Source organism: Schistocerca cancellata, chromosome 4 (assembly GCF_023864275.1).
Source record: "Schistocerca cancellata isolate TAMUIC-IGC-003103 chromosome 4, iqSchCanc2.1, whole genome shotgun sequence".
Lineage (NCBI taxonomy): Eukaryota > Metazoa > Arthropoda > Insecta > Orthoptera > Acrididae > Schistocerca > Schistocerca cancellata.
This window is the reverse complement of record NC_064629.1, coordinates 143,779,968-143,806,579: the sequence shown is the minus strand read 5'-3', so window position 1 is coordinate 143,806,579 and position 26,612 is coordinate 143,779,968. Positions and strand designations below refer to the sequence as shown.

At 42.6% G+C, this 26,612-nt stretch overlaps 1 long non-coding RNA gene across 2 annotated transcripts in view; it reads right to left on the bottom strand.

Moving 5' to 3' along the window:
• Window positions 1-24,556, bottom strand: part of LOC126184637 (uncharacterized) — a 30,819-nt gene extending 6,263 nt beyond the window's left edge. Inside the window, exons 1-4 of one of the 2 annotated variants that reach the window (XR_007536851.1) lie at window positions 24,287-24,556; window positions 22,593-22,690; window positions 18,615-18,822; window positions 17,698-18,151 (exon numbers count right to left, since the gene is read on the bottom strand). This is a non-coding gene — a long non-coding RNA (uncharacterized LOC126184637). Of the gene's footprint in view, window positions 1-17,697; window positions 18,152-18,614; window positions 18,823-22,592; window positions 22,691-24,286 lie in introns of those variants that run through there. The other variant, XR_007536850.1, reaches the window with a different exon arrangement.
• Window positions 24,557-26,612: the final 2,056 nt, after the last annotated feature.

Here is a 26,612-nt window from a genome sequence, read left to right as displayed (position 1 = left end):
GACGGCACGCTAAACGGAAGGGGCTGTTTACTAAATTCCGAAATCCGATCTTCACCGAGGATGTAGAGCATATAATATTACCACCAACTTTCAAATCGTGCTAGCTTGGTGGCTAGCAGAGTATATGTGTAGATGTAGATGTAGACCATGAAACACCCACAGGGAATAAAAAGCAACGTAGATGACAAGGGATGACACAGAACATGAAAGACACAGACAAATACCAGTAATAAAGGAATTAAAAGCACACAGAGTTTTACAGTGGTTGGCCGACCATGGAAACAAATAAAAGGAAAAGCCAACTACCAAGAGACACACTAAAAACCCTAATCTAAAACTGTAGGCCAAAGGCCAGATGCAACACACAAAAGAGACAAACCCTCAGATTGGCAATAAAAGCCCCCTGCTTGAATAAAACTCAAAACTAAGCCTGCCATGGCAGCGTCATCCATTAAAAGAGCAGGGAGTGTATCAGGCAGCGCAAATGTCTGTCTCAGCGCAGTTAAAAGTGGACAGTCCAACGAGATGTGGACCACTGACAACGCTGATCCACAGCGACAGAGAGGTGGGGTCTCGCAGCGCAATAAATGACCGTGCGTCAGCCAGGTGTGGCCAATGTGTAGCCGGCAGAGAACAACTGAGTCCTTGCGAGAGGCTCGCATGGAGGAGCACCACACTTCTGTAGTCTCCTTGATGACACAAAGCTTGTTGGGTGAAGGCAGGGTGCGTCATTTATCACCTCAGGTACAAGGGCTTTCTGCCGCAATACTGACTGGAGATCACATTGCTAAAGGCCTATCTCCACGGCCAGTTCACTGATAGCCTGTTTGGCTAGCCTGTCAACACGTTCATTACTTGGGATGCCGACATGACCCGGGGTCCACACAAAAACCACGGAGCGCCGCAATGGGCAAGAGTGGATGGACTCCTGGACAACCATCACCAGACGAGAGTGAGGGAAACACTGGTCGACAGCTCGTAAACTGCTCAGGGAGTCACTACAGATGACGAAGGATTCACCTGAGCAGGAGCGGATATACTCTAGGGTGCGAGAGATGGCTACAAGCTCTGAAGTGAAACACTGCAGCTATCCAGCAATGAGCATTGTTCACATTGAACCCCAAGAGTAGAAGCATAACCATCTCTATCAGCAACCACCGAACTTTCAGTGTATACTACAGCAGAGCCGTGAAACGCGGCAAGGATGGAAAGAGAGCGTCGGCGGAGGGCCTCAGGAGGGACTGAGGCTTTCGGGCCTCATGCCAAATCCAGCTGAAGGCATGGGCAGGGCGCAATATAATAGGGGTATATGGATATAGGCCCGGAAAAGAGGTGGGAGAGGGAAAAACTCAAGCCCAGAGAGAAGAGACCAGATGCGAACCGCAATCATACAACCTGAATGGGGCTGCCGTTTCGGAAGATGGACGACCGAGTTTGGGAACAGGAGATGGTAATTTGGATGCCCAGGCAAGCTACAAACATGTGCAGCATAAGCAACCAGTAGTCGGTGGCACCGGATCCGCAAAGGAGCGACACCAGCCTCCTCAAGTAGGTTGTTTACAGGGCTGGTGCAGAAAGCTCCAGTTGGGTGTTGGATCCCACAGTGAAGTATGGGGTCAAGCAACCGCAATGAGGAAGGCAATGCCGAACCATAACCCAGGCTCCCATAATCGAGACGGGACTGAATCAACGCCTCATAAGTCTTAGAAGGGTAGACTGATTGGCACCCCAGCTGGTGTGACACAAGCAACGAAGAGTGTTAAGATGCTGCCAGCATTTTTGTTTAAGCTGCCGAATATGAAGGAGCCAAGTCAACCAGGTATCAAAAAGCAATCCCTAACACCAATGCACTTCCACCACAGCAAGAGGTTCACCATTAAGGTAAAGCTGTGGCTCAGGGTGAACAGTGCGATGCCAGCAGAAATGCATGGCGCAAGTCTTGGCGGCCGAAAACAGGAAGCCGCACATTATGGCCCAAGACTGCACCTTGCGGATAGCGCCCTGCAGCTGTCATTCAGCAACTGCAATTCCAGTGGAGCTGTAGTACAGGCAAAAGCTGTCAGCATACAAAGTAGCTGATTCGGAATGGCACGCATGGAATGGAGACTCCGACATTCCAACCGCTCTTTCAGGGAGCGGAAGGCCAGCGGGTAATTCATAGAAGCGGAACTCTGAGCGTAATGCGCTGCTAAGAGTTCTGCAATCGTGTCAGATGCAGTACACACTGCTCCATTCAGGGAAAGCCCAGGTATGCTGACGGGGGTCTGATAGCCATAGTGTTGCCTAATCCTGGTCCAAACCTGCGATGGAGAGGTATGGATGCCAATGTTGGAGACATACCTTTCACAGCACTCCTGCTTCCGTCGGCTTATAAGGCATTGGGCTTGGGCACGGAGCTGCTTAAAGGCAATGAGGTGTTCCAGTGATGGGTGCTGCTTATGACATTGGAGGGCCTGCCTGTGATCTCTAATCGCCTCAGCGATCTCTGGTGACCACCAAGGCACAGTCCTCCACTGAGGGGACCTGGAAGAACAAGAAATTGCAGATTCCGCTGCAGAAATGATGCTGCTGGTTATAGCGTGAACCACCACATCAATGGCGTCATGAGAAGGAGGCTGAATAGTGGCAATGGAGGTGAACAAGTCCCAGTCAGCCTTATTCAAGGCCCATCTGGAGAGGCGCCCAAAAGAGCGGCACTGTGGCAGTGACAAAGATCGGAAAGTGGTCACTACTGCACAAGTCGTCATGCACTCTCCATTGGACAGATGGTAGAAGGCCAGAAAGGTCGATGGCTGAGTATGTGACAAGCACTCACTAAAATGTGTGGAGGCACCAGTATTTAAGAGGGAATGGTCGAGCTGTGCCAACACTTGCTCAACGACAGTGCCTTGGCCTGTTGCCACCAATCCACCCCACAAAGGGTTATAGGCATTTAAGTTGTCCAGTAACAGAAAAGGTGGTGGCAGTTGGGTTATCCGCGCGGCCAATACATGCTGTGGGACATCACCATCCAGAGGAAGGTAGGTACTGCAGACAGTAACAGCCTGAGGCATCCACATCCTAACAGTGACAGCCTCTAAAGGTGTTAGAAAGAGGTACACATTCGCTGTAAAGAGAGTTAAGGACGAAGATGCAGATTCCACCAGATATCCTCATACAAGCTGCCTGATTCTTATAACAACCCCGATAGCCACGGAGGACTGGGGTTTGCATCACCGAACACCAAGTTTCCTGGAGAGCAATGCAGAAGAAAGGGTGAAGGCTGGTAAGTTGTCGGAGCTCAGCAAGGTGGTGGAAAAAACCGCTGCAATTCCACTGGAGTATATATGATCGTGAGGCTGGGAAGGCACTGAACATTCAATGAGGTGAATTATGCCTCAGGGTCACCTGCTGCCACCGACGAGTTGATATCCATTGTGTCTGAGGGTCCGGCGAGATCCAGGTCCTCAGCAGACACAAAGCTTATAGGGGTGGATGCCACCCCAAGTTCCTTGCTCTTAGGGGTCTTCTTCTTGGACTTTTCTCGCTGCTCCTTTGGTGTCTCTGGCTGGGAGGGCTTCACTGATTTAGTCTCCTGGACTGAGAAGGATCGTGAAGCCCTACGACCAGCTGCTTTGGGGTACTTCCGCCACTGGTGGGCGTCAACTTTACCACTAGTGGAAACTTGGGAAGGGAGGGGCCCCCCCAGGGACCCCTTCCGAGTGAGAGGAGCTGAAGAAGTTGGGCGCTTCTCCGGCTTAGAACTGGGGACGGACATCCCTTATGGTTGGGGGGGGATTGCTCCCAAAGTAGGTGGTGCAGGAGCAACAGGGAGGGAATTGCCTCCTACCATCAAGAGGGCAGGTGTAGTCTTCCGGCTCTGACAGGTGACTGGGGTAGGTGCAGCAGATGGGGCTATAACAGTTGTAGCAGTGGTGTAAGAGGTGGTCATACGAACAGGATGGAGGCGTTCAAACTTCTGCTTAGCCTCAGTGTAAGACAGTCAGTCCAGGGTCTTATATTCCATGATTTTCCTCCCTTTCTGTAAAATCCTGCAGTCCGGGGAGGAAGGTGAATGATGCTCTCCGCAGTTGACACAGATGGGAGGTGGGGCACAAGAAGTATTGGGATGTGATGGGCATCCGCAATTTCAACATGTGAGGCTGGAAGTACAGCAGTAAGACATATGGTCGAACTTCCAGCACTTAAAGCACCGCGTCTGGGGAGGGATATAGGGCTTGACATTACAGCGGCAGACCATCACCTCGACCTTCTCAGGCAATGTATCACCCTCGAAGGGCAAGTTGAAGGCAACCAGAGCATCCCTCGGACCCCAATGAACGCGCCGGACAAAATGAACACCTCACCGCTCTAAATTGGCATGCAGCTCGTTATCAGACTGCAAAAGAAGGTCCCTGTGGAATATAATATGCTGGACCATATTTAAGGTCTTATGGGGTGTGATGGTAACAGAAACATCACCCAACTTGTCCCAAGCGAGTAATGCCGATGACTGGGCTGAGGATGCTGTTTTTATCAAAACTGACCCAGAGCACATTCTGTACAAGCCCTCCACCTCCCCAAACTTGTCCTCTAAATGCTCCACAAAGAACTGAGGCTTCATCGTCATTAAAGACTCCCCATCAGCTCTTGCACACACTAGGTAGCGGGGCGAAAAAGCTTCGCTGCCATCCTTAGCCTTTCGTTCCTCCCATGGTGTGGCCAGGGAGGGGAAAAATTTGGGGTCATACTTCAGACCACTGAATTGAGCCCTGGAACGCTTAGAGACTGCTGGTGGTTGGCCACCAGCAAGAGATGATGTACCATGCTTCATTGCATGTCATCCACCCTGATGCCATCCACTCTTACCAAGGGCCCTTCCCACGGGCACCACACAGCCTCAGCAAGGGCCACCTGGCAGGATGGCCATTGCTGGGAGTCCCAATGCCACAGGGTGACGCGCATCTACTCCTTGGCATATGTGGGGAGTTAAGGGCACAGGCATCAGCAGAGCAATCGCTGTGTTGTCAGAGGGCTACAACCAACAGGGTACATGGCGGCCCCACCACAACGGACTGGCTACCATGCTCGATATCATGTGGAAAGAAGTCCATGACATCGTCGGTGCAGAAAGCGACACCCAGGAATGTATCCTCGCCAGATAGACGGAGAATGAGTGGGACTACACAACAAGAAAGTGGGTTAAAGATCTGAATGCACGATGGACACAATGCACAATTTACGGCACCCTTCTCCAATTTTGAAATATGGAGGTCAAACCCTACAGGGGACCATCACATAATGACAGAAACATGTGAGACTCCTTTCAGTCGCCTCTTACAACAGGCAAGAATACCTTGGGCCTATTCTTACCCCCAGACCCGCATGGGGACAAACCAAATTATTAGCAGTCGAACAGCCCTGCAAAAACTGTCCTTGGCTGGAGCAAGAAGGCCCCGAGACTCAAGGAGCCAAGACAGCCACTGGCTCACCATGTGTTCGAGCAACTTGGTGAGACTAATTGGGCAATAGCTGTCCATCACTAGGGGGTGCATACCTGGATTCAATGCCGGGCTGATTATGCTCCTCTCTCACCACTGAGAGAAAGCTCACCCTTACTAGAGATATGATTAAAGATGGTAAGGAGATGGCAGTGGCAATCCACTGATAGATGTTTGAGCATTTGGTCTCATCACCATAACCTGCAAAGGAGGAATATGTGGTGCAATTGTTGAAATGTACAATTCCCAGCATTCTTGCTGCCATTGCTTTATTAGGTGGTGGACCACGGTACACAGTCGTTTAAAGACAATGAGATGCTCAAGCGATGAACACTGCTTATGTTGTTGGAAAGCATGCCTACGATACCGAATGGTTTTGGCGATTTCAGAGGTCCACCAGGGTACTACAGTCTGACAAGAGGATCCCAAAGCATAAGACATCACTAAGTCAGCTGCCGATATAATGGCTGCTGCTGCATTCTGGACAGCCTCATCAATGCCTCCATGTAGCAGCAAGCTCAGAATGACAACAGAGATTAAAGCATTGTGGAGAGACCATCTAGGTGGGTACCCAGGGTAGTGACACTGAGGAAGACTGGGAAGTGGTCGCTGCCACATAGATAAGTTTTGATGTCCTTACCATGGTCAGTGATCATGGTCCCACACCATAAGGAGTTATGGGCATCAATGTTGCCCAAGATTAGGAAATACAGGGGGAGCTGAGAAACCAATGCAGACAATGCATTTTAATGCACTCCACCATCGGGAAGGAGATAAACATTACAGAAGGTAAAATCCTGAAATGACATTGCCTGAATAGTCACAGCCTAGAAAGTTGTGTCAAGAGGCCCAAGTTTGTTATATACCCAGTTCAGACGTATGTGCAAACTCCACCTGACACACTGTCATAACCAGTACAATTCTTAAAATATCCCTGGTGACCACAAAGGGCAATGCAGAAAGCAGGCAAGTAGCGTAAGTCATGTCATAGCTCAGCAAGGTGATGGAAAAAAAAACCACTACAATTCCATGGGAGAATTGTTCTGTCATTATACTGTGATGGCATGAAGGGACCAAGGAAGCAGGTTATGTCACAGGGTCACCTGCTGCCACTGGTTGAAAGAGTACGGTATCAAGACATGCAGGTTCTGAGATATGTAATGTGGAGCGAATGGGAGCCTCGGGGGCCACTGGGTTGGTTGGTTTTGGGGTTTGCTGGGGGCTAAACATCGAGGCCATTAGTTCCCTGTTCCAAACAGACATACTTGTGAAAGGCCTATACAGTAAAAGTGTAACCTCTGCACCCAGAGGGAGGGAACACCAAGGGGTACAGAGCTAAAATGAACACTGCCATAACACAAAATAGAGGACACATAAAAGGAGCAGAGCAAACAGTTGACTAGAGTAAAACAGACTACAGTGGTTGATGGATCGGGTAGAAGGTCAACCACTCAACTACAAACAAAGAACCTCCAGCTGGAAAGCATTGATAGAGGTACCAACACAACTTGTTACCATAAAAGACACTATTCTGGTATCCACATCACAATTAAAAGTCGCTGGAGTGGGTGTAGCCCGAGAGATCTTGTGAGAGCACCCACACTAGAGTGAGTGATAAAACCCAGCTGCACGGATAAAACATAAAACTGAGTCAGCTATAGAGACATCACCACCTAGAATTAAAGGAAGTGCAGCTGGTAAATTAAAGGACTGCCGCAAGGGGGCTAAAATGGGGCACTCCATCAGAAAATGGACCACTGTCAGCCCTGCATCACAGCGACACTTGGGCAGGTTCTCATAGCGAAGGAGATAGCTGTGGGTCAACCGCGTATGTCCAATTCGGAGATGGCAGAGAACAACTGAGTCCTCATGTGTGCTCCTCAAGGATGAGTTCCATACGGCCGTGGACGACTTTACCACGCGGAGCTTATTTGGCGTGTTCAAGACAGACCATTCAAAGCTCCAGACATCGCGGACCTTGCGATGTAGAGCTGACCGGAGGTCTCTTTCCGTGAGACCAAGCTCCAGGGGTGGCGAAGTGGTGGCCTGCTTGGCCAACCGATCAACACGTTCATTTCCTGGAATGCCGATGGAGGGCCACCGGGACCCCTGCTGCAGCCACAGAAGCTGAACATGGGGGATCCATAGGCATGGGGGTCACTAGAATTTCCTTTGTCTTTGAATACTTCTTTTCGTCTTTGTTTCCTTTAAGTGGTTTGGATGACTGTGAGGACTTCCTCGAATTAGTTCCAGGTACCGAAGAAAATCATGACGCCTTACGACTAGCAGCCTATGGCTCCTTCAGCCACTGCCTGGTATCCGGTTTCTTTAGTTTTATTTTGATTTAGGGCACAAAAACAACTGGGGTTCAGACACACAAAGTCAAAACTATAGAACACAAAGACAGAGAGGAGTTAAAAAACGACTATATTTCAGTCCCAATTGACAGAAGAGAAGACAGTAAAAAACAGGGATGTGGCGAAAGGGCTACAAAAGACAGTGTACAGAAACGGAGGTTCAAGACTAAAAATTAAATGGTCTTTGCCCTATTGCTTTGGCAGATGAAAAGTAAATCTGTGTTGACAGCCCGTGTGTCATTTGCTAAAATGGCCGATAATTCAGACGGCAAACCCAAGTGGGAATGTAAGTGGTTAGAAAATGGGCATTCTGTCAGGAAGTGGCGGAAAGTTAAAACTTGGGTGCAATGTGTACAAAGTGGTGGGGTAGCCCTACTTTTCAAATGTCGATGGCTAAAAAGGCAGTGCCCAGAACACAACCTAGTTAAAATGACCCCTTCACATCGGGAGGACCAAAAGGAGGTCATCCAAGCCCATGGAAGAGGCTTAATAAGCCAGAGCTTATGCCCGTGAAGGAAGGACCAGTGGCGATGCCAAAGGGACACCACCACCTGACAGATCCCAGAGATCATCGTGGGGAATATAGGAACGAGTGGGCTGAGGTAAGAGGATTGCAGCCTTGGTAGCAGCCTTGTTTCCTGGCAAACCGACATGACCAGGAGCCCACATAAACATCACAGTGGCTCCACGAAGAGCGAGGAAGTGACAGTTTTCCTGGACCCATTGCACTAAGGGATGGGCTGTGTACAGCACACGTAAGACTCTGAAGGGAGCTGATTCAGTCCGAGCAGAGGACACAATCGAAAAGGCTGTTTTGCCTAAGTACTCCGTGGTCTGATACAGGGCAAAGAGCTCGGCTGTAAATACTGAGCAATGTGGCAGAGACCGATATTGAAAGACATGGGCGCCAACGATGAAGGCACACCCGACACCGTGGTCAGTCCAAGAGCCATCAGTGTACACAAAGGTACTATCGCAAAGTTCCATGCGCAGGTCGTGAAACTGAAGGCAATAGAGCGAGGCTGGAGTAGTGTCCTTAGGAAGCGAATGAAGGCCAAGGTTAACACGGGCCACATCACGAAGCCAACGTGGTGAAGGGTTCACACCTACCGGGAAAGTGGCAGGTAGAGTGAAATTAAGCCACTGTAGCATGTGCCGAAAGCGGGCTCCAGAGGGTAACAGAATAGAGGGATGCACCCCATACTGGCGATCAATATATTCATCCAAGAAGGATGTATAGGATGGTAATACCGTAGGATTTGGAAATGTGTATGGAGGAAGTGCTGTCACTCTTCACAAGCTGTTACAGTGCTATAATTGCTTGTGGTCTAGTGGTAAGCTTCATGCAACATAGAAATAAAGTCTCGCGTTCTAGCCCAATCCATTCCCTTTATTTTTAGATTGCATTACATTTGACCGCGTAAGTTAACAGTTTGATGGAACCTTACAGATAATTCGGTTCACTTTCTAACTCACCTGTAAGAACAAAAACTTCCAGAAACACTGCACAAAAACAGCTTGTGGCAGTGTCAACATCAGTTTACAGTTGAGAGTTTCCTTGATCTATAGTGGCCTCTGGCTACTGGCCACACACAACTCACTGCTGGACATCAGACACCTTCCGACAAGCTGACCAACCACTGCGCGACACTGAGTGTATTTATCATCTGCCGTTTTCTCATTTGAAGTTATAGTATTCATCTTGTAGTTACATACTGGAGTTTGTATGGTTAAAATTTACAAACATAAATGATTTAGGATTAACACAAGCTCTAAACTTTTGTACTGAGTGTGGGGAGAGTACGTTTGTGCAAATACATCACAAAGGATTTTCTCGTTTCTTGAAAGATTGTTCTGGCATGAATGGTTTTTCACATTCAAGAAGACACTATACCTAACATATGTGATGAATTTGTGACCATTTAAGAGTCATGTGACATTGGCATTCAATAGGCAAGGCTTGAGTTGTGTGACATTTGTATTCAATAGGCAAGGTCCGTAAGTTAGGAGTGGGAGTACTGCATGCTCCAATTCAAGGCAACAAATATCAAAGGGATGAAGGTTACTACACTTTTGCTTGAACGTCATCAGTTCACTCGTCATGCATTCCTCTTCAATACTGTAACTAGCACTGAGTCATGATGCCTTTATGTTAATCTCTTCAGAATGAGTTAATGGACAAGCCCCACCAAAGACATAATTGATCAAAGGGCTGTGAACATAATATTTTGCATCTGATGGCCTAAACAGGGTACTGCTTGCTATGAACTCCTCCCCACGAGTATGCCTATTGCAGCTGGTATTTGTTGCCAATAACTTTAAATACTTTGTGGTCATAGGTAAGAAAAAGGACTCACAAAACTACTGCACTACTGCTAAACGATAACACACTCCACTGATTTAACAAACAAAACTAGCAAGAAATTTGTTTCGAGAGTCACCCCCATGCATTTATTCTTCTCATGGTATGTTCTCAAATTTTTATCTTCCTTGCTGCTTAACAAAAAGCAATCAAGAAAATTCCTTTCAGGATGAAAATGGACTTCCAAACTGGTTTGATGACATCTTTAACTTGGCTCCTTTAGCTTTCCACAAACATGCAAGCTGAACTATCTAAGCACTGTCAGCCTGTTTTAGATAATGTGAGAGAATATATTGTTGGTGTTTACAGTTATGTTCAACAAAATAATGGAAAACACTATGGAAATCTGCACTGTACTAATGCCAATGAAATACACCACACCACAATAACCTTATGATGAAAGTCTATTTTCATAAAATATAAGGCATCTGTAACTACAACGTGCCTACGTCAGCATGAATTGGTAAGATATTATTCAGTTTGGACTTTGAAACTGTCTACATGTACTTGGTGTCCTGGCTCACTCTGAAGTACCACAAAGATGTAGAATTTCATAAACAAAATAAGTAAGATTCTCTTTCTGATTTTTGATTTGGCTGCCTGTATCTCTTTCACAAAATGGCTAAAAATGTAGCTTTCAGTGAAACTAAAGCCAAAGCAGCCTTCCTGTTACAGGTGACCATGATGCCACAGAGCTAGCAAACCATTATGGTAGTTTCTTCTCCCTTATTGCTCCAGTTGTGGCTAGGACAGCTAAGATGTAATGTTAAAGCCAAGATAGTTGCAATTTTCACTTCCAACGACTTTCCTGCACTCTGAACCACATATTGCTAACCTTACTTCACACCTTGAGAGGTGGCATGAGCCCCCTCTCATATTTCTATCTTACTCTGAGTAATTCGATTTTCCTCTCTAATTGCATGCGGTGAAAAGTCGCTATTCCTTCACACGCGGACTTCCCACGCAGCGTCTCTCGTCACCCGGGTGGTCTGGTGACAGGCGGGTTCTGCTGATCTTGAAAGGGTGTGAGGGAGTCAAGTGGATGCTTTCCAGACGCTGATATTGTCATAAGAGCGGGGCCGACACGCCCAGAGGGGCCTGAAGAGCTGTTGGGCTAGAGATTCCGTTACTTCACAGAAACTTAGTGAAAACACTTTCTGGCGGGCTACCAGCGAGGCGTGGGAATGACTTTTGTTCCCAGGCAGTCTTGGGGGGCAAATTCCCGCGTTTTCTGCAAAATCATAACTGTGATTGACTTGCCCAGGGAATAGCTCCATAACGTAGCAAAATCGGCGCAGAAATTGGCACCAAGTATCTCCATTGGTGGAATAGTATTGCGTCGGCAATAGAGGAGTTTTCTGCCAGTTTTCGAGTTGCTGATTGGAATGTTTAACCACGACCATTGTCGTGGGGGCAGGAATGTTCCGACTTCGGCTTGTACAGGTGCTCTTGAGAGAGTTGGCTCTCGCTTTTCAGTCAGAGTAGGTTACAAGACTGAGCTCTCGGTGCTCTGGACAGCCTGCCTTCCATTGGCTGTCTAACATACTTTCATTTAATTGTAACTGTTTGACGAAGTTGCTGAAGTTTCGACTTCAACGTAACTTTCCGAGTATTGAGCGTTCTGCATACAAGTGGCCTATGTTGTCCGTCTTGAGCAGTTTTGGTTAAAGTTGACTGTAGCGGAGTTACTGTGTGACTTTTCTTGTTAAAATTACTCACTGTATTGTCAGTGATTGTGTAGCGAGCCTTCTCCATCTCCCTCACAGGCGTATTTGTGTTGCTAGGAAGTCTTTAGTCTGGAACAACCAGACCAGGAGAATTTGTTTCAGGCTATAATCACAACATTATCACCACCACGACGGGACATCGAAGCAATCAGCCATCGCCTCCGGTATGCCAGATCGTGTCCTTGCAGTTAAGAAGACAGCTTGGTAATGTACGCCCACAGCACTGGCAAATCAGGGAATTTTGCTAGGTGATAATCAGAACTCAGCAGAGCGTGCCTTTTCTAACTTTGTTCTGTCTTGGGTGTTCATTGTCCGAGTTATCATTAATGTAGCAGAAATTAATGCTGGTTTGGCTGGGTGTTTCTCTTAAGATTTGAGTTGCAAGGAATTGGCTCCACGTACCACTTGGTCATAAATGTCACAATCTAGTTTATGGACAACTTCAACTTCACAGCATTTATTTGAGTATCCAATTTGATGTATTGTAAATGTTTATGTATTTTATTTATTATTTTGAGTTTAGTCATAATAAATCAAATTGTTATTTTGGACAGAACTTCATTCTGTTAATCAGTAGAACAACCCTTTCATTTCTCACTACGTTAATGAAACTTTCCTTTATCTAATTAATTTCTATCCAATTAAATTATTGCAGGAACCAAACTCTTTTCTACTCCACTTGCAGGGTCTATTACAGTCAATTCGCATTTCTTCTTAATCCATGTGCAACAGCAAAAGTCGGAGTTAGAAAAGGGGGGGGGGGGGGGGGGGGCTTAGAGCACCATTTCCATATGAAGATTTGAGAAGAATTTAGTGTTAAATACACTGCACTGCTAGCCCCAGCACCCCTCAACCTTACGTGAATATCACCCAGATTATTCAATGGAAATGGTACAAATATATCGTGTGAATTTAGCACGATAATTCTGTGCTATCCAACAAGTAACTTATCAGTCACATAGTTGTCAAACATATCCTATGTTGTTGCCAAGATTCAGTTATGCTACTAGCAGTAAAAATACCAGCTGAAGTGTTCCTGGAATAGACTTGGAATTGACCACAGCCGGTGTCTCAAAGACTCAGCTGACGAGGGCCAGAATATCCATAGGAAATGCCAATGAGTCTTATTCAAATTTCTGTAACTAGGCTTGGGGAATAGAGCATAGATGTAGTGGCAGACCTAGCTGGTGATTCATTGTCATCGCGTCGAGATCAGGTGTTCCGCCCGTGGTCTGTGTCTTCCCAAACTGATATTTCAGTGCTGTAACTTTAAGTCTTCATGAGGTTTTCCCTGACACAGTATCGAAATATGTGTTGGGAAGATGTAGACACCCTGGCAGATCACTCTACCTCAACGAGACAGAGTATAGTTACTAATAACACTCAGATGCACTGACTGCAAACTAAACATCATAAATTAGTACCTGTAACAATTATTTGTGTTTCTCTGTATTAAGCCTACTGAAAACTAAAAGAGTCATTCACTCGACGCAATTCATATTTTTGCATAATTTCTGGTGGTTATACTGTAAACGTTATGAGTAGGCAAGCAAATCTTTATTATAATTATAGACTCAGGATATGTTTCTTGATATCGCTGTCATTGGCACTATCCCCAACAGATAACCACTCTAATAAAGAGATAGCAATACAGAACCAACTGCAGAATGTGGAAATCTACACAAAGACTTTGTAAGCTGCGAACAACATAAAGTTCCAAATCGGGAAAGGCTACTATGCAGGAAATAGTATGCAATGACACAAAACGTGGACTCAAAAATCCATTGAAAATGAAACCTGTGAATGTATGCACCCCATGTCCGATTCCAGCTTCTTTTAACATGTAAAGAGAAACAGTTATCGGAATTCAGAGCAAGAAATGCAAAATGCTGACATGATGTCTAAATAACCCATCTTCAAGCAAAACAGCCATTCAATCTGTAGACAGTGAAAGACCGACCTGTACCATGAGCACAATATATCTGGTGCTGATGTATTGTCAATGAAAGCAAAATGCGCCTATGCTGAAGAGATTCTCAATGTGTAGTACACTTAAGACAGAACTAACCTGAAACAACAACAGGTTCCCCAAGCTGAGTGTGGTGTGGAGATTCTATGCAGCTTCTGTGCAGTGTTATTAATTCTGCCCCTGATTTTTTCATATGAGCGATACCTCTGGCCTACCACAATATTCATACAATAACTATCGAGTTATAATGGGACAGCGTAGATGGGCAGGTGGTTGTAGAATTTGCCGAGCCTATGTATGTACCACTGATTTATAATGCGAAACAACCACTACGTTGGATTATAGCCCAGACTTAATTTCTACCTGTGCAAGAATTGCTCAACAGTACAGTGGGTGTTCACACCTCTGCACCCCACACACAACACAGGCCCATTATATTCCAATTAATCATAGCAAAATGATCTATGGTTGTACTTTTCTACCAATGACAATTTCTTTCGCAGCAGACTGTCACCACGGTGCGGAGGTGAGAAACAAGTGTTACGGTCAACCACATAATCGTTCAATTCACTCCCTCCTCCCATTCACCACACCCACAGTGGACATCTCAAAACTTATGACAAAATATGGAAAGCAAAGAGTTTACAGTGGAAGACATTCAATGTCAGAGGTACCAGAATGATTTACACTTATAACTTTTGACTCTGTTGTTTCCAGACATGTCCCTTAGTACAAATTCATAAAATTAGTTTTCTCCAACATCCCTGAAAATTTGTACCATCATAGAATTACACTGTAGGTATAAATCTGCATTTATAGTCACAATTTATGAGACATCCGCAGTGGGTGTGGTGGATGGTGGGAGGGAGCGGATGTGAATGGGGTGACATATTGAGCAAAAAGAAATTGTGTTATTGGCAGAAAGCTGCAAGCACAGAGCATTCTGCTGTGATTAACTGGCGTCTAATGGGTCTGTGTTATATGTGGGGTGCAGAGGTGTCGATGGTATTCACCCACTGCTAAACAATTCTTTCACAGGCAGAAATTAAATCTGGGCTACAATCCAGCTTAATGGTGGTTTGGCATTACAAATTTGTAGCATATGGACAGCAGTGTGTCCCAAGACATAAGGAAGATTTTTTCGCACAATAAAATATGCATACCCTTCATTTTTTTATCCATTTGACCTGAATAAGAATCATAATAAATATTATTGTAATTAAATTTTGATAACACATGCTCGACTCTAGGCCAAACATGAGACATGATAATTTGTACCGATTCAGTCCAAAAGGATTTCAGAACTTAATGTTTATTTGGTAAGTAAAACACAAATATGTCCAAATCATGTCTATACACTGTTTAACCCTTTCACGACTATAGGCGTACATGTATGCATGGTAGGTAGAAAGGCCAGATTGCTATGGACGCAGATGTACGTCCAGCAGGCGAAAGTCCATATGGCTAACAGCATTTATATATGCCCGAGCTTGGGAGCAGGTAAACGTACACAATATAACCGCTACTCACTGTTGTCTGGGTTTCTGACAAAAGTGTCATCATCTGGTCTTCTTTGTAATTTAGGAAAGTGCTTTAGTTTTTAACTCCTTTGGGCCCTTTCTGCTTACGAGTCTAACATTTGGCCAGTCCTCTTTTCGCTTCTGGTGAGACAACAGCATTCGCGTGTGTAGCCTTTGCCATGTTGAGATACAATTTATCGGACAAGGAAATCGTGAATATTCTTATGAATAGTAGCAACGAAGATTGTAGTGATGCTTCGGAGCTTTCTTCCAATGAAGAGTTGGATGCATCTGGACGTATTGCTGAATTCTAGACATCATGAACAGAAGATTCTTCCTCTGAAGACAGAAAAGAAGATGAAGTAAGTGAATCTACGTCAGGAAAAAGAAAGTTTAAGTGGATGGGGGCTCATCCAGTGACAAAACGACACTGTTTTGTGAACACATTTAGGGGGTTAAAAGCAGACTCTGAAGAATCAGGAAGTCATTTAGACTTTTTTTGTACTTAATGTCCATGGAATTCGTTTCTGCTATCTGTACACAGATCAATAATAAATATAAATTTATTACTGAAAAAGGATGACAAGTACACAGGAGATTAGCGCGCTGGAAGCATATAGAGCCAGCAGAATTTTATTGCTTCCTAGCTTGTTCTCTGCTTATGCCTAGAAGTCAAACATTAGAGGTGAATGAATACTGGCAGACAGATTCTTTGCTTCAAACACCAATATTTTCTAACACAATGCCCAGGGGCCAGTACAAGTTGATCCTGCATTTATTGCAGTTCAGTGACAATTCCACCGCATCTCAAGATATACTTGTAAAAATATGTCTCATTGTAGCACACAAAAAATAAATTCCTCAAGGCAGTAGTACCCTTTGAAAACCTAGTGATTGATGAAAGTCTGCTACTTTTCAAAGGAAGGCTCCAATTTAAGCAGTACATACCAAACAAAAATAGCCATTTTGGCACTAAAATTTTCGTCCTTTGTGATGTACAAACCAACTATATTTTGGATTATATTGTCTACACTGATGCTGCCACAGAAATAGAATCTAGAAATACTGAATGGGGAAAATCAGACGATGATGATTTGAGTTTGTTATTGCCATACCTCAATGTAGGTCATACCATTTATTCTGACAATTGGTATTTGAGCTCCAAATATTCCTGTGGCTCCATGATATGTACAAACGCCTTCAGAACAGTATGCAAAAACAGGAAACACCTACCACCACTGTCAGAGTTTGTGGAGACAAAGAAAAAAGAACATAAAATGGGCCAAAACAAATTGAAACCTACCTGATTTGTCAGCTATAATAAGTCAATAGGTGCAGTTGATATAACAGATGTGCTGTTATCTTCTTTACAATGCATCCAAAAGACAATGAAGTGGTACAAGAAAGTATTCTTTCATTTGACTGACTTGTATGTGCTTAATGCAAAAACTATTTCTGAAATACAAAAGCAACAGAAGATACCACTAGTGAAATACCACTTCGAAATAATTCGTCAGTTGCTTGATAAATTTCATAGTCCAACGTGTAAAAGTGTGATCCCACGAACAATCAAAGAAGAAAGCCCTTTCTGACTGCAGCATAAAGAGGGACATTATCCAGGGTTCCTCGTAGCAACAGAGAAAAAGGAGATTTCCCAGAGACACTGGGTAGTATGTACTACTCATTCACAATGAAAAATGACACACATAAGATGCAAAAATTGTGATGTGGCTCTCTGCATGGCACCATGTTTCGAAAAATATCACACACTAAAGAAATATTAGGTTGTTTTAGTAACTGTGTACGTTCCAAGTAAAGAAATGTAAAAAATAAAAATAAAAAAGTAAATAAAGTGGTTTTTCACTCAGCCAGCGGCAGTCCAAAGCCTGCATCAAAAATGAGGATGGGAAACCACTAAAATAAACCATATCGAACATGACAAGCTGAAAAAGAAAACAGCGAGCAAGGAGAAGGCAGACTTTTACTATCCGATTTCTTACTGTGGAGAACTAACTTTAGGCTTTAATTACAAATGAAGCTATGGGCCTATCGCAAAATGAGTTATCCAGATATATTCTTTGTTTAACTCCGAGTCCAGACACACGAGACAATTTGGTTTTAAATTTCTGTAATTATTTTTTAATTAAGATAGTAGGAAGAATTGTGAGAGATTTGGGCATTTCCGCTACACACTACTCACTTTAAAACTATATATCTTGAAACACATTCGTTCAATCTTAATGAAATTTTAATATGTTATAGACATACATATCGATGCTGTTACAGGAATTACTGTTAAAAAAGTTCCTATCGTTTTTCTAAACCAACTGTTTTTCGGTCCAAAATGAGCAATGAACATATAACTGAAAGTGTTGGTTAGTTTAGAAGCTCTCTTTCGTGGTTATCAGAAACTATAACCACTGTGACCATACAGGGTCTACTGTTTTTAGGAAGAACATAACTGAACAATGGTTCTGTGCACACCAGAATGCGCAGGAAGTCTGCAGTGGCCGCAGCCTATGGCAAGCACAGGGCTGAGTCCACCGCCCCCATTGCTCATGTGCCGACTATAACACCACATTCAAACTCACTCACATCTTGATAACCTGCCATTGTAGCAGCAGTAACCGATCTAACAAATGCTGCAGACACTTGCTGTCTTATATAGGCATTGCCGATCGCAGCACCATATTCTTCCTGTTGACGTATCTCTGTATTTGAATATGCAACAGATTTCTGGAAACGAAAAAACAAAAAAAATCATGGCTAAAGCACAACGATACACGATTTTTGAAATGATTGGGTTTTCAGACTCAAACTTTGTGAAAACTGACAATTTTGAATAAAGATTATGTCTGAAATGGATATCAGAAGAAACAAAATGCTATTTACACCTATACAATAACCATTACATGATGGATGAAATTTCGAACTGCACTTGATTATAGGGAATCAGATTTTAATTATTTAAATAAAATGTTACTATATGAACTAATTACATAGTTCCTATAAGCAGGTTGTAAACTATACATTGAATTATGAATTTCAGAAAAATATAGAAGAAATAAGAAATTTATATATGCATATTATAAAGTACAATATTACAACTGTATTATCTATTATGCTGTAAGTTCATGAATACGATGAGTCAGATGGGGTGAAAATTACACTTTAGGAATGATATGAGATTCAAATATACCTGAAGTTCAGAAGACTGCCTGGAAATTGTCAAATAACACATCATATTGAGCGACATCTTGGAGTGAAAAGTAGTGGAGCTCCGACATATCAGGGTAGCATTCCTGATCCAAAATTATAATCTAGTTGGTGTACAGAGTGTTTAGTACTGGCATCCTAAACAATGTGTCTAGATCCATCATTAACAAACATAAAGGTCTATCTTCAATCTGAAATGAAAGAAAAGTAACTTTCATTAAAGCAGACAACTGAAATTATACTATAGTTTTTCACTGTGGAACAGTACATATACATAATACATCTGGTTCACAATGCTTTAAATAAAAGCCATACATTGTAGATAGTTACTAAATGTATGAAATTCAGTGACATAAAATGGGCAGTCCAGGATGGTAAAGTGAATGAAATGCAATGAGTTGGAATGATAGCAGTGATGGACACTAAAAAATGCTGAACTTTAAAATGCATGTCTCTGTTAGAAACAACTTAAATATAGGATACCAAGGGTGCCAAGTACACAATCCTAGCATACATCACCATTTAAAGTTTGTTCAGGAATTTCATATTTTAATACATTGTGGAATAACAATGCTGAATATGAATAAAAGGTTTTTACTTTATTGTGAAATAATTTTTTTGTAAATGTGAAAGTTAAATAATACAATGTAAAAATACAGAGGTCCTCCTCACAGGACACTGGAAATGGGTATGTCGGTGTTCACACAGTAGTTATGAAGAACCCTGCTGAAGAGAAACTGAGGCATGGAATGGGAGTTGTCACACTCCAGGATATCAGGTTCAGGGAAGCTGTGAGGTACATGAGCTGAAATTCTTCCTGTGCTACTCATAAAAAGAGAAAACTAATAAAGATACGGAGTTGCTTTCACTCCTCATGGTGGAAGAATATGTACTGGGCATATCAAAGGGAAATTTCACATTGTGACCTTCATGAATGCGTATGTGCCAACAGAAGAATAAGATGAAGATATGGTATGTAGTTTCCATCAGTAACTACATGAAGCATGTCATAAAATGCCCAGACATAACTCCACATTAGACCTTGGTAACTATAATGCCCAACTGGGCAAGGAAGATCATTTAAGAAGTGTGTTTTATTGGAAAATTTTGTACGATCAAACCAGTATAATATGAGGATCACCCAGTTTGCTGCTGCAAACTAGTTAAATGCTGTAAATGACTGTCTCCTGAGAATAATATCTGCAAAGGGACCTGAAAAAGTAATACCTATTGGTACTAAAGAGGTAAGTATCTTGGTACAGAAAAAATGTGCATGCTTTCTGAGGAGCTAATTATAATTCTTACAATTACCTACTAGAAGCAAAAAAATGAGGCAGAAGCTTGCTACGGCTTCCTAAGAACAACAGAAGAGTTCATAAATGTAATATAGTACAGCAGAGAGAGGTCTACTGTTCAAAAGCATAAAAAAAGAAAAAAAGTGCTGCTTCAACAACAGCACATGGGCTAAGTCTACATCAGGGTCTGCGGCAGTCACTGCAGTGACTATCTACTGCTCATAGGTTGGCAACGCATGTTTCGTGTGGCCAATGGAATGATTCTTTGAAATAACCAATGAGATGCGAGAATGGAGGCAATTAATTTCTAGTGCCAAAATTGAAACCATTGTCGTTTGCTGTTTTTCAGTGTATTAGCAAGTTTTGGGAGAAACATTTTGTGATTATGTCAATGAGTATTGTAAAGTGGACTGATTTCAGTGTTTTAGTTCTGCACGGCGATGATGTCCATTGGTGCATGTCTCGTGGATTAATTGCAGAAACACGAAAATGTATCAAATGTGGTGGTCAAATGACTCTTAAGGTTGGTTGGTTATTTGGGGGAAGTGACCAAACAGCGAGGTTATCGGTCTCATAGGATTAGGGAAGAATGGGGAAGGAAGCCGACCGTGCCCTTTCAAAGGAACCATCCCGGCATTTGCCTGGAGCGATTTAGGGAAATAACGGAAAATCTAAATCAGGATGGCTGGACGCGGGATTGAACCGTCGTCCTTCCGAAAGCGAGTCCAGTGTGCTGACTCTCAAGGAGTCAAAGGTTTGTAAGGATGGAATCATCTGAAAGTGCATCAAATGCCACCACTTTGAGTAAGTGGACCAGTGTTGTTCAATTATGTCATGGGAGAAGGTAGGTCGATCGATGTTTATTACTAATAGAGTCACGTATTCGATATATTACCAAACAATGATTTACCTACCTTTCTCCATGATTTAATTAAAAAACACTGATTTGTGCTCATGCGTATCATTGTGTAGGAACAAAGAGCAGATAAATATTTCACTGCTTTTTTGAATATATCATGGGCTGTGACGTTGTTGTTGGTTATAGAGCAGTTTAAATACCAGTTGCTCAAACAAGGAGCAATTAAATTTATAATCCTCATTTACAAACATGCTTCACCCTTTCTCCTAAATGTATTATTTCCAAACACATCATTTGGCTGCTGCTCTCTCATTGGCTGTGTAACACAAACAGCTGACACACTTTTTGCTCCCATGATACCTCACAGCAAGTGCTGACAACATTCCTGTATGACACATGTAAGTACACCACTGACCCTATTGCAGACTTTTACCCATCACATGAAATACAAGGGGAAACAATGAGAAAGAGAAATGGAGAGTGATTAATATAGCCAGGCAGTGAAACAGAAGAACGAAGCAAGACAAATGCTTACAATCCAATACTAGATCAAAAAGCATTATACAATAAAAATAGGATCAAGGGAGCAAAGGTATATTGGTGGGGTAAAAAAAAAAAAAAAAAAAAAAAAAAAAAAACCATAAGGAGAAAAAGATGGAAGAGTACTACCAAAGGAATCAAAGAAAATTTTGTAAGAAAATTACAGAAAGAACTGAAGAATGTGAGTAAAAGTAACTGCATGTAAGTGTGAAGAAGTAAATTTACTGGCATATAAACAATACCTCTTTCACAAATTGAGAGAGAGTAGTTTAAGGGAATTTTTTAGGGCAACGCTACCAGTAGTGAGCAGCCACTCCGTTACACTGCAGATGGAAAGATAGAAGAGCCCACATTATAGCAAATATGGAAGGTAGTGCACAATCTAAAAAATTAGAAAGTACCAAGAACTGTTGATAAACTGGCAGAACTGGTTTCCATAAGTGAATCCACAAACTATTAAGTTTACAGTAATCAGGGAAGGATGATTTGGAAGAGTGGATCTTAGGTGTAATTATACAGTTACGTAAGGAGAGAGACAAGACTTGTTAAGATTATCAAGGGATTACTCTGCTGGGTATAACCTACAAAATTATCACTAGCATTATGAACAAAAAGCTAATTCCTTATGCTGAGATTCTGGGAGAATCAGTGCAAATTTCAGCCTACCAGATCAGATAATTGAGCTATGGCAAATATGTGAAAAGGCATTAGCATATAATATTGAGCTTCATAATGTCTATGTAGACTTATAGCAGGCCTTTGATAGTCTTCACATGGCAGAAATGATAAATTATTTGTTACTACTTGGTACACACTCTAATACATTTCACTCATTCTAACAACATTTCCTGGTTCCAAGGCTTCAGTTTGAGTGGATAGAAAACTAATTAATTGGTTTAGCATTATTGAAGGAACCAGACTTGTGGTTACCCTCTTTACAAAGCTTTTCAATCTGAATAAGTAGCTATTCAAAAGCCTCAAGTATCAGGTTACATACACACGAAGTCAACTCTTACATGAATATGCTCTGATGCAATAAGCAGTAGAATTTCATGACAGAATATGTGAACTGAAATAAGTCATAATTTGAGAACTTGCTATAAATGAAATCAAGGCTAAGGGCACGAATCTCAGCAGTAAGGAAAACAACAATTTCGATAAACTATCAGCAGCAGAGCTTACTTTCCAAGGTGTGCAGAACTTTGGTTACCTGCATTTTCATATTAACAGAAAAAAATATGCTGTAAGACTAACATGGGATGCTCACCCACAAACATCTTGTAGACATCTGTTTAAGAAGTTCAGCATTCTGAATACTGCTTCACAGTATATTATCCATTCATGAAGTCCTTTGTAAATAATCCACTGCAGTTCAAAAGAAACAATGATTTATGTAATTACAATATTACAGTTGCCTCTAGTACAAAAAGGAGTGCATAATCCTGCAACTATAACTTTTGACTACTTCCCCTCTGATATGAAATGTCAGACAAACTGCACAGAAATTTAAAAAAACTGAAACAGTTTCTCCTTCACAACTCTTATCCCACAGAAGAATTTCTGTTGTAAAGTGTAAAAGGTGGTGGGTGGAAATTACTGACTCATCAGTAAATTTAGCAACAACACAAAAAACTTATAAAATGTTCAGCTTGTAGCCATATTTACTAATTAATGTGCAATATGACTGCAAAATAACTTGTTTCACACCATTTTAATTATCGTCAAATGATCTATGGAACATCAAACTAACATGGCATATTCCATGTCAACTGAAATAAAATATTTGAGACTAAGCAAAATAGATGCTTCAACATGTTTAATAAATTATTAGTCTCCAAGTTATCAGACAGACAGCTAAAATTGCAAATATGTATGATTACAATCAGGCCAGTTGTAACTTACAGATATGCAGGATGGACATTAATCCTTCAATTATGTTTTATCCCATGTAACACTGAAATACAAACAGTATGTGTTCTTTGGTAATAGTTATCAATGTAACTACACCCTATGTACTCTATTACATATTAATAAGTTCACCACAAGATGTGTGGTGGTAAATATTCATGACAATGAACCAGGAGCACAAAATTTGAGCTAAATTTTTTGAAACAAATCTGCAGGAAATTAGCAGCATCAACTTCAGACCGTGTATATAAATCCACATTTGCAGCCATTTCAGTATCAATCTGTTTCAAAATTTTCATGAAATGCTTCAAGCACAAGCAAACAGTATATCCCACTTGCTGAATCTGTACTAGATGTTTCATCAACTAGCCTACTTGCCACTGTGTTATACACACACTACCATTAGTTATTGCAGGAGTGTTGGAAAGTGTGGAAATAGTGGCTACATCATCTGCACCAAGTCTCTTTCAAATTCCAAACCTTCTGCGTTACCTTCAGTAACCTCTTCCCAGCAGTTCATTACATGAACACACACAACTTAATCTGCCACAGTTCTATACCACCTATATGAAGTCACTCGTGCACCTCTAAAGAAAGTAAAGATGCGCACAAATGTCAATATGATCCCTCTATCTATAAAAATTCACCATAAATGAAAACGTAATATGCCTATTAGATTCAGATGTGTCAAACTACTCTAGTTACGTTGTGTATTTTCAGTAATCATCCTAGATCTGCACTTTCAGCAGAAATGATTCGTAATATCTCACATGTGAACATTTTCGTGATAACTTGTGAAACAATATTAACCGAAATGTTCATTCTTCATTAGAAGTAGCGTTTCACAGCATATAATTATTAAAACTGTTTTCTAACTAGTAACTGAATTTCCGACAATTTATTTGTTTATACATACGGCGAGGAAGAAATCTAGTTGTACGCTTACAAACGAGTGCCCTACTGATTTTATACTTCAGAATGTGGGAATTGCTGCTGTGAATTGAGCTATGTCATTTATATTAGAAGAATAAATCTACGGATGGCAAACGCTACCTGAATGCAAATCCAACTCTGGGGACAAGTGCCTCAAACGTTATTTTGAATAACTAACTTTTAAGGCACATCCACACCATGCCTTTTTTGTGTTCAACTCTGCACATGTGCATAAATTTCCAGCAGCGTAACTAAGCACGCGCATTTCTAATTCCCTGGATATGAAGGCCGTGCATAAATCACAGTCAATCTTCGCGCTAATCCGTTTAGTTACTAGCGAATAGCGATAGCAAACGACAGGCAGTTACAGCCCATGTTTGTTCGGTTATCTTTACTCACTTGTTCGCGGCTATCTCAAACCTACCAACTTGCAAACATAAAAATGGTAACTAGATAAACTATTGAAAATATAACCAATACAATCCATTATTTCAAATAAATAAAGCAATAAACAGAATTTATGACCAGTGGTACACATATTTCGCAGTGTAAGGGTTAACGAGCGCTGACGAGCAGCAATTATGGGTGTTGGAAATGGTGTTCTGACGACCTGTGTGGCAGACTGGCAGTTTAAGAAGAGAGATGGCTCTGCTAGACTCGCATTCCGGCGGGCGACTGGACCACTGTTTCAACCTGCATCCGGCCATCCTGATTTAGGTTTCCCGTGATTTCCCTAAATCGCTTCAGGCAAATGTCGGGATGGTTTCTTTGGAAGGGCACGGCAGATTTCCTTCCCCATTTTTCACTAATCCGGTTGGACCGATGACCTCGCTGTTAGGTCCCCTCCCCCAAATCAATCAACCAACCAACAGTTCAGAATAACAATTGTTTCATCTAGAACAAACGCTTAATTGGTCACCTCATACAAGGAGCTGGCATTGTAAGATTAATAAAAAGCAGAAGGATAGCCTGGCTTGGATATGCCCTTAATAGAGGACAACTGGAGAAGACAGATAGGAATGCCACGAAAGCGTTGAAAGATCAAACGATGTGGAAGAAAATACAAAATCTCTCAGAGCCTGAAAATGGTGAATAACCGCACTGGAGAGGTGAGAATGGAGGAAACTTACTGAAATGGGTAAAGCTGGGTTCACAGACGCAACAAAAGTATAGCCACAGCTAGTGGCATACAGAAGCTGCAACGAAATTGCATGTGTGAACTCTCATTTCTCAGTGGCGCAGCTTAAGAGACGCAACTCTTGTCATGCCACAAAACTTTCACCTTGGTTGTACTATGTTAGTCCACATTCCTCCCACCACTGCTCCCTGTTGGCTGTAATTAGAAACACATGCACACTGTCTTACCTATCGTGGAGTAATACCCGCTGCACTCCATTTGATTTCAGCGTGTTTTTGCTTTATTACTGAAAGTGAAAATAACGGTCGGCAGATACACTTTCGCAGCTTCTGGAACTCCAAGAACAACAATCTATCTTTAATTTTCTGTAGCAGTGTGTGTGTGAGTGTGTGCACGTGCATACAATATTTGCAAATTCATTCTTTAGAGGCCGGCCGTCGTGGCCGAGCGGTTCTAGGCGCTACAGTCTGGAACCGCGCGACCGTACGGTCGCAGGTTCGAATCCTGCCTTGGGCGTGGATGTGTGTGATGTCCTTAGGTTAGTTAGGTTTAAGTAGTTCTAAGTTCTAGGGGACTGATGACCTCAGCAGTTTAGTCCTATAGTGCTCAGAGCCATTCTTTAGATCTGTCCCACAATCCTGAAAGATTTTTGGATCGATCAGTAAATATACGTAATATACAGGGTGTACATAAAGTCCGGGAACACTTTCAATTATTTATTGCACAAGAACCAAACATTGTACAGATATCATACATATGTCGTTTTGAAGAGAAACCCTGAAAGTTTTTTTTCTTTTTTTTTTCATGTATACTGATTCTGCGTAGTTTGGTAATTTGCTGACAGTCAGCGATAGTCGCAAACATGCCGAGTTCAGGTGCGGAGCAAGCTTTCTGTGTGTTCGACAAAAACAAGTGTGCTACGGCTGTTCAACGGATGTTTTGAACCAAGTACGGTAAGAAGCCACCAACAAGGATGGCCATTTACCACTGGCCAACAAATTCGTCACGACGGGTTGCTTGTTCCCGGCAAAGACAAGCGGACGTCCCAGCGTGAGTGAAGTGAATTTGGAGCGCGTACGAGAGCCATCCATAAGTAGTCCAAAGAAATCGGTGCGTCGTGCATCCCGTGAACTCGAAATGGTTCAAATGGCTCTGAGGACTATGGGACTTAACATCTATGGTCATCAGTCCCCTAGAACTTAGAACTACTTAAACCTAACTAACCTAAGGACAGCACACAACACCCAGACATCACGAGGCAGAGAAAATCCCTGACCCCGCCGGGAATCGAACCCGAGAACCCGGGCG